The following is a 9409-nucleotide window of genomic DNA, read 5'->3' as shown; positions in this document are numbered from 1 at the left end:
AAGAAATGTCTTTGGGCAAAGCAAAGTTGGAAGCCACTCTACGGGGCATGTTTGCAAGTGAATTTGTAGAAGGTCTTACTTCCAATGACCATAACCCATTTATTAATTAGGAATTTGGGAAACCTTCCTAAACGAAAGTTGTAGCCCTTTGAAATACCTTTCTAACGGTATATTATGGGGGTCAAGGGGACATCTGTACAAAAGGCTATGGGCATTTTACTGAAGGATTACAGTGCAGTCCGTTCACTGATCATGTTATACGAACTTGTTATACGGCCCATATAATTTTATACGGACCGTATAACTCGTCCGTACATCATGAAGCTTCAAATCGACATTCTGTTTTCAGCCATGATAAAATATGGTCATATTATACGGACTGTATAACTTTATACGGACCGTATAATATGTCCATATAACTTCCGCCTCACTTTTGTATAAATTCAAGCCTTGAGTTCTTCTATTTCATTATTCACAATTCCAAGCCCTAGAAACAATCCTAAACATCAAGGTAAGTCAATCCAAATCCTTCCAACTCAATTCTAATATATACTCTAATAATCTAAGCAAGAATCATTGTTCATAAACTAGGGTTTTCAAGAAAACCTATCTCAAGGTTCAAGAATTCAAGATTTTGGAAATCTTCTTCAAAGTTAAAATCTTTAATTCAAGTTTGGAGCATTACCAGGTATGTAGAGTTACTATCTTCGTGTGGGAACATCATTGTTCTTCCCCATGCCTCAAAATCCATAAATTATGATTCTCTACTAAAACTAGGGTTTCTATACCATGCGCATGATAACCCTAGGCCCATGTCCATGATTATATTATGTATGAATTGCTATTATTCTATCATTGTGTTCTTAATAACTCCATATGATTATTTAGAATCAGTCCGTAATCCATGAAAACCCATATCTTGTATTCCATGGGTTCTTGCATGCATGTTTTAGCTAAAATGATTATTTCATGAATATCCTACATGTCTACAAGTTTTCATGCAACTATATTATATAATTACTTTCATGCTATGATACAAAATACATAAATGCTAAATACAAGTTATTTCATGAAACCACGTTTACAAGTTATTTCATGATATCCATGTACAAGCAAGTTATATTCATGAAAACCATGGGCAGCAAGTGCCACTTATTTTACATGTTCATATTTTTGGGAGTTGCATTAATTACCGAGAAGGCTTCAAACAGCCTGAAACTACGTAGCCACCGTAGGATGAGGATTGCTCCACCCATGCTTAGGACGATCTCTCATAATGACTAGGTCCTTTCATAATATTATTAAATCTCATGTCCCTGGCAAGGTATGACTGTTCTGCTGGTAGGACGCAAGTACCAGACCATGTTGTCGGTTATATTTACTACTCTCTCTACTCACGATACTTTACACATGTTATATATGTATATGTACTCATGTTCATGATCATGTTTCAGCTCAGTCTCTGTTATGTTATTTTCATGTCCCATGTTAATTCTTTCAGTTGCTTTACATACCAATACATTCAATGTGCTGACGTCCCCTTTTATTGCCCGGGGGCTTGCATTTCACGATGCAGGTACGGATTTAAAGGACGACACCTCTGCTCATTAGGATCTGCACGTACTAGCTTATTGGTGAGCCCCATCTCATCCGGAGTTTAGGCATTGTCTTTCTTGTTTAGTTTTGCATCTAAAGGTATGTTGGGGGCCTTGTCCCAGCAAGTATGTTACGTGTTTCAGACTCACGTTCACTACAAGAAAGTAGAGATACGACGACATTTATTTGGTGACATTTCAAATAAATGTCGGGAAATAAGGAATTTCTTGACATTTATGAACAAATGTCGTAAAAAGAACGAAATTTGATGCCAAATGTCATAAGAAGAACGACATTTGGGGCAAAATGTCATTAAAACAACGACATTTAGTCCCAAGTGTCTCTAAAATAATGACATTTGTTAAAAAATGTCATTATTTTTAACGACATTTAGCTGAAATGTCATTAAAAAAATGACATTTGATACAAATGTCGAATAATATTATGACATTTGTTGCAAAATGTCGTTGTTTTTAATGACATTTGGCGAAAATGTCGTTAATTAATGACATTTGATATAAATGTCGAATACATTATGACAATTGTTTTAAATGTCATATTATTAGTCACTAATTATCGACATTTACACCTAATGTTGGAAAACTAATTTTTTTAAAAATTATCCATCATTCTTTATAGGACAAAGGTCAAAAATTTCCCCCGGACAATACAATTTACAGAAAATTTTATCTTATGTTATATTTTGGCCATTCCATAAAGTTCAAGGACCAATACGGATCATTTGCAAAGTTCAACGACAAATTCATTTAAAATCTACACCCTAAACAATTTATTTAAATCTCAAGAATGATAATTAAGAAGTCACTAATATTGTGAATAATCTTTCAAAGAGGACAAATACATGTTAGAGTACATCAATTTTAATTAATTAAATGTGTGAATTATTTTTTTCTTTAATATATCATCACTTAATTATGATTTTTAATTATTTTTGACATACATTATTTGATTTATCCAAACCAAATTTGAATTTAATTGCTTTGTCAATCTGTAGGAAATCTTATATATAGTTAGGAGAGAAACAAAATGATTTACCTTTAAACTCCATGAATGATCTAGGTTTGTTCTATATACCATCTTCGTATGGTGGCGTGATGTAGCTACGTGAATCCACGTTCGAAGGACATTGTACCAAAGTCATATAATTAGGACCACAATATGCATGGTTTGATTCTGTTTATGGCATCGAAGGTTGTGTTCTTTTTTGGGCTTCTAATATAATTTTCATTCCTTTTTGGCACCTATGTTAGAGATTGAAGGTATTCGCCCCCCTTGAATTACAAATAATCTAAATTTCTAGCAAGGATAAAAGTTTAAGTCATCTGTAGAAATATGAAGATTGATAGTAACTCAAAAAACGAGCCTAATTGAGAATATTGCGAGGATGTATATCATTTGAACATCCTTTTTAAAACTAGCTATAGACAATCGAAATTTACAACTAGGGGTGGGCATGATACGATATTTAAAGCTTCAGTACGGTAATTTCGATTCTCGATTTCTAAAAATACTATACCATTACCATATATATCAAATTAATTCGGTATGGTTCGGTTTAAATACGATTTTGGTATTTTGTGTTGCTACGGTAAATCAGTAATCATTTGATCCACTTCAACTTACCTATTCATATCGTAGAGAATTATGATGTTCTGCTATTTAAGAAACATCTCAATTCTATCGTACTATAACAACTCACACATGTAAAAATATTCAAAAGAAAATACAAGTAATTCCCTTATTACGTAAATCGATTACACGAAAAGATACTTCAATCAAGATAGAGTAGGCAAAGTTTCAACATTTGAACAATTTTAGTTTTGTAATAGTACTAGTTTATATATTTCTTAGTACAATAATACTAATTTTTATGAACTGTATATGTAACTATACTTCGGTATGGTATTCGTTATTTTAGTATTTTCTTTATAAATACCAAATACCATACCGAATGCCAAAAAAATTTAATTTCATACCAAATACCGTATCAAATACCATAATATCAAAACCGCGATATAAATATTTCGATTTTGGTATGGAAATAGGTATCTACGCACCCCCATTTACAACTAATATTGGAAATTTCTATACATTTCTTTAATTGTTACACCATTCTTATTTAATTACCACGAGAACTCAAAATTAGTGAATACATATAATATTAGTTGTATATTCAACCAAAGAGTTGGAACTAAAATATGTGATAAAAATAATATATTTGAGATAAATATATATGTAGTCATCCAATAAGTCTTGTAAAAGTAATTAAAAAAAAAGGAATTAAACTTAGGATGTGAAAGTGCCACATCATACTCCTTAAAAAACAAAAAGAACTCCTATTCAGCAAACATAGGAAGACCCATTTCAAAGAGTTAACAAAACTTCCCATTACCAATATCAGTGTAGCCTAAGATACGGGTCTATCGATTTTGGCTCAGTCTTTTCTCAAAAATCAGTCCCATTTTGGTTAAAATTGGTTGAGTCCGCCCACTAATACATTGTGCTACCGAAAAATATGGAGAATTTCAGATATGGAGCGACATATATGGAAGAAAAAATAAATTGGCGGTAAGATTTTGTTGGGTTTCCCTCCTTTTACTTCTTTTTTGCTTAAGATTTTAGGGCTTCCTCCTTTCAATTCCTTTTTCGCTGCCCTTGAGGCAAAGAAAATTGGCGGTAAAATTTTAGGGTTCCCTCCTTTCAATTCCAAATATTGGCAATTTTAATACTTGGTATTTTTTTCAAAGCTTGGAAAAAACTTTTGGCCGTGTTTGAGGCGAATCTATTCCTCTAATTTAGATCTTTAATAATTTTAAAATAATCTGAACTAATTATACAGAGATTACTGCTGATTGTTACAGAGATTTGTGCGTTGGAGCGAAATTTAGAGTTGTTGAAGTACTTATATTGCGTTCACACATTGTGTAATTTCATATGAATCTCCTTCGCACATTCTATTTATAGTATCAGTTAACAGTTTTTCATCGATTTGCAGTTTGAAGAAGACGGGGAAAGGAAGCGAGCGCTATTGGAAGAACATTCTCATAGTGTTCAAGACTTTTTTGAGGTGTTTGCAGGTTCTTATCTATCCTCTGTTTTGTTTAATCATATTGAGATCTAATTCTTTGTTATTGTAGTATTTAAAATAATAGTATTTTTGTGTTCTGAAAGTATCTTAAAAAAATTTCTTTCATATCGTCTCTTCATATTTGTTTGTAGTCTAACTAGATGGTATATGTGCTCAATTATCCAGCTTTTAGGAAACAGGGGTATTTGGGATATATGAAGCTCATGTACTAGTAGCAGTTAGGGGTAGCTTCAAGCCATATAGAGCTTTTTACTTTCTTTAATGAATTTGTTACCATGCACGTCACCTCGGCGGTGAGGTAATTTTTGTGGCATGTGACCGCACGTTTATGTGGATGTTGGTTTATATAAGCAATTGTTGCTCTTCAGAACTGAATCAGTTGTTGTTGTTTTTGTCGTTGTTGAAATTGCTGTGAGGATGAAAATGAAAGACAAAATGAAATTTTATGTTAGAGTGAATTATGAAAGCTAATAGGAGTACAAGAAAAGGAAAAGGAAAATATAATATGGACTAACATGGTACTTGTAGTTTTCATGTTATGGTGTTTGATGATAATGGTTGTGGCATTTCTTTTTCTTTTTTAAAAAAAAATGAGAAGGAGTTTAGTGTGTACACTTTAAAGGTTTGATTTTTGGCATATTACTGTACACCTAGAGATGGAGCTATGATTTTGAGTTTATCAGTTCTAGTTATAAAAATTACAGCTTACTTGGTTTTTGATAAGTTATTTATACGTATTAAATAAATACAGGGTTTTTATCAGTTCTAGTTATAAAAATTGCAGCTTACTTGGTTTTTGATAAGTTATTTATACGTATTAAATAAATACAGGGTTTGAGCTAAAGTTATTGGGTTATGCCGAAACCGTATACAATGCTAGCTGCTAGTATGCTATGCTATTGTTGTTGAGTTCTGTACTTCTGTGCTGAGTTCTGGTTTTATAAGTTTGTTTATTTTGCTTTCTGTTATCCAAAAGTAATGGCTATGACCCGTATAATACTGATATTGAGCGCTTAGCTCATCGTCCAAAGAGGGTTGCAGAAGATCAGTGGCGTTCATTAGTTCATTATTGGAGTTCAAAAGAAGCAAAGGTATTCCATTAATATCAATAATCATTTTCTGCTGCTCCTTGACTATTATCTCATATATTATTGTGTTTATCTTTTCTAGGAAAAGAGCGAGAGAAACAAAGAAAGTCGAAAAAAGTTGACTATGCCACACACATCCGGAAGAAAAAGTCTTGCTCAAATTATAGATGATGTATGACATAATCACTATCTATTTTCTGCAATTTATGTATTAATTCTTGATTCCTTGCATATTTTACGATAATCTCTTACTATTCAACAGATGACAAAAGAGAATACTGGTGTAAAGCCAACTCGTATTGAGGTGTGGAAAAAAACTCACACTAGAGAGAATAAACAACCAGTAAATGACATAGCCGGTGAAGTTATGGTAAATTCTTATTCTTTATAAATATTAAGGTACTTTAACTCCATTATAAGCTTCTATTAACTTTCCGTCAATTTACCTTTCTTTCAAAAAGAAACAAATGGATGATCTTGCTGAGGTGTATCCCGAGTTAAATGTCCCTGGAAGTGCTCGCAATGATATATATTCACAAGTAATGGGACCAGACACTCATGGGATTATTTGAACTCTAGGAAAAGGAGCAGCTCCAAGTTTAGTTTATGGCCCAGTATATAAACGATCACAGTTGGAGCAATGAGATTTTGATGCAAGGGTTGAGATAGAAGTTCAAAAAGCTACCATAGCAATCCAAATTGATATGGATAAAAAGTTGGCTGAAGCAAAACAAAATATGGAAGCAAAACTGGATGAAAGAATGGATGAAAAGGTGAAGGAAAAAGTGAAGGCTGAGATGCAAGCATACATACAGAGTATCGGTTTTATGAATGGCTCAAACAGTAAATCAATCAGTAATGAAGAGGTAAAAAATTTTGTGCTCGGTACACATTTTTTTTTCTCTTTAAATTAACTTTGCCATTTATTTTTCCTTTTAATTATACTAATCTTCCTCTTTGTGATAGCTTTCCCATAACTCAGTTGAAGACCGCCAACAATCATTATCTCCTGTATCAGTTGTTCCAACAAAAAAGGTGCGTTCGCACGTATTGTAATTAGTAAACATTGAAGTTTCGAATGTGATTTTCCAGGTGTTGTCATCTCGTGTTTAAAGCAGAGTATGTGTTGTGCTCTTCTAATTCTCTGTTGTCATGTTCTCTTCTACCAATATGTTCGTGTTGTACGAATGAGGCTTTGAGGTTAGCAACTGGTTATGAGTTTCTGATAGATATGGTCTTGAACAACCACTTTTAGATCTTTGCTTTAGATTTCTTTACTCTCTGTTTATGATTTTCAACTTCATGCTTGAATATATAGATTTTGTATGATAAATTGACGAAACAAAGTGTCAGTTACAGCAAGCTAATTACCTACTAATTCTCAGTGCATTTCCTTTTTCCTTTTAAAAATTTATTTTAATCTCCTTACTATGTGTGTGCTCTAGAGAAAAATGAACTATGGGTACTCTGCAAGAGTTAGAATTTGACAAGCTTGACTAGCTGTGGATAATTATGGTGAGGCATGTTCAGAAACACGTGTTTTATTTTTGTCTTCAACCATGTTTTGCTGAACTCATTTGAACTTCGTGAACAGTTTGTGGGCTCATTTACTAAGAGTTTATCGTGATTTTTAATGATGTGACTGTTGAATCCTTGAAATAAATTAGAAGTAGTAATACAGTCATTGTGTTAGCACCTTGGAATCACTTTCCCACTGAACAACAAGATAGGTCTTTACCTTGGATTTTTAAAAACTTTGTGGAGCTCTGTTGGTTGTTTTTGTTGTCGGTTCATTTTTTGCTTAGATAAACTTAAGGAAGCTGATATTCACAGTCCAAGGGTGTATTCCATCACTCCGCCAACTCTCAGATTTCCTACTATTTCTCTTTTTCTTGCCATGATATTTACAGGCCAAAACTAAGTTGTTTTCCTTGCTCCCTGAGATCTCTTCTTCCTCTTTTCCTCTTTGTTTCTTCATATCACAACAATCTGCACTTCTGCAACTGTCAAACTTCCAGCAAGTTCTTTTTATTATATGGTACATCACTAGAATGTCATTGTGTCAGTTGCTAGGTAAAATCATGCGATAATTCAGTTCTGTGTGGTGGCATGCTAGTAAAGGTATATAGTGGTTTCATGATTAACCGTGACCATCACACTCTTATTCCCCTTCACATGTAAAGCATACACTGCCTAAAAATTATTAGGATCATCATAAAATATGTGCGGATTGTCAATGTTCATCTGTTGCTCTTGTCACTTTTCTTTATTAGAAAAAACACCTTCTGTGTCAATGTTACCTTATTCAAAAAAAGAAAAAAACACCTTATGTGTCTCTTCTGATGATTAAATGTCGCATTGGTATTTAAATTTTTTCCATTTATTACATGCTTTTAATTATATTTTTCTGTCTGATTCTTTTGCAGCACTTTTGAAGAGTGTGTGATACCAATTATTGGCAAGTGATGCTTGAATTATAGAAAGATGAATTCCATTTGTCTTGTTGCAGAATTTATTCTAGAAATTTAGGGAATTAAAGAGAAAGTTTGGCGTAGTTTCATGTTGAAATCACTTTAGCTTTTATGTTTTAGTTAGAATTTGTTTTATTTGAGATAGAACAACAAGTCCTTTGATTTGACAGCGTCTAACTTGCAAGGAGACCTTTCTCTGTTATGTCCTTTGAAATACAATTGATTGACTTTTACTATTTCATAATATTTTGTTACATTGTGTATAAAGGTTGATCTTTATGATTGTTTGATATAAATATTTTCTTTATGATGAAAACTGAACAGTGAATTATTATTAATACTTTTGAATATTTGATACCGACATTAGTCTAAATGTCGGAAATTTTACAAAACAGCAAAGCGACATTTAACAAAGATTGAAAATAAATGTCGTAAATTTTTTGTTGACAATTTCACAAAAATGTCAAAAATAGCAAAGCGACATTTAATAAAGGTTATAAATAAATGTCGTAAATTTTTTATTGACATTTAACAAAAATGTCAAAAATACCAATGCGACATTTAATAAAGGTTATAAATAAATGTTGCAAAAGTTTTACCAACATTAGTTTGAATGTCGGCAATTTTAAGTGACGTTTCCAAAATGTCGTAAATTTCTTACCGACATTTGCCTAAATGTCAAAAAATTTCCGACACTAAAATATACGACATTTGACACAAATGTAAATTAAATGTCGGGAAATGAATTTGCGACATTTAAGAAGCGTAATACGACATTTATATAATGTCGTCGTATCTCTACTTTCTTGTAGTGGTTAGAGGTTTCATAGACAAGACAAGTGTCATGTTAGACTTCCAGAGTTGGTTAGCTGGTTTGGCTCATTTATGATATTGTCGGCATTCATGACTTAATCAAGTACTTATGTTTAATATTATTACTTACTATGTTTTATAAAAGCTCATCATGAACTTCACGTTATATTTCCGCTCATGTATGCCTCATGATGATTCAGCAAGCCATGTGGTTCGCTCGGTCACATGCAGTCAGGCACCGAGTGTCGTGTTACGCCCAAGCCATGGTCCGGGGCGTGACAAAGCTTGGTATCAAAGCCTAGGTTCAAGTGTCTTTAGGGAGTCTATGAAAC

The 9409-nt window shown here is 32.8% G+C and overlaps 1 long non-coding RNA gene across 2 annotated transcripts; it reads left to right on the top strand.

Annotated features, from left to right (window-relative positions):
• Nucleotides 1–3980: 3980 nt before the first annotated feature.
• On the top strand, nt 3981–8473 carry LOC132639730 (uncharacterized). 2 transcript variants are annotated; one of them, XR_009582121.1, is made up of 7 exons: nt 3981–4185; nt 4613–5796; nt 5876–5965; nt 6056–6163; nt 6255–6659; nt 6760–6828; nt 8220–8473. It is a non-coding gene; the product is annotated as an uncharacterized LOC132639730 (long non-coding RNA). The 2 variants fall into 2 exon arrangements; XR_009582120.1 differs by having other exon boundaries at nt 4613–5965.
• Nucleotides 8474–9409: the final 936 nt, after the last annotated feature.

Source organism: Lycium barbarum, chromosome 1 (assembly GCF_019175385.1).
Source record: "Lycium barbarum isolate Lr01 chromosome 1, ASM1917538v2, whole genome shotgun sequence".
Taxonomy (NCBI): Eukaryota; Viridiplantae; Streptophyta; class Magnoliopsida; order Solanales; family Solanaceae; genus Lycium; species Lycium barbarum.
This window is presented reverse-complemented; position numbering and strand designations above follow the sequence as displayed.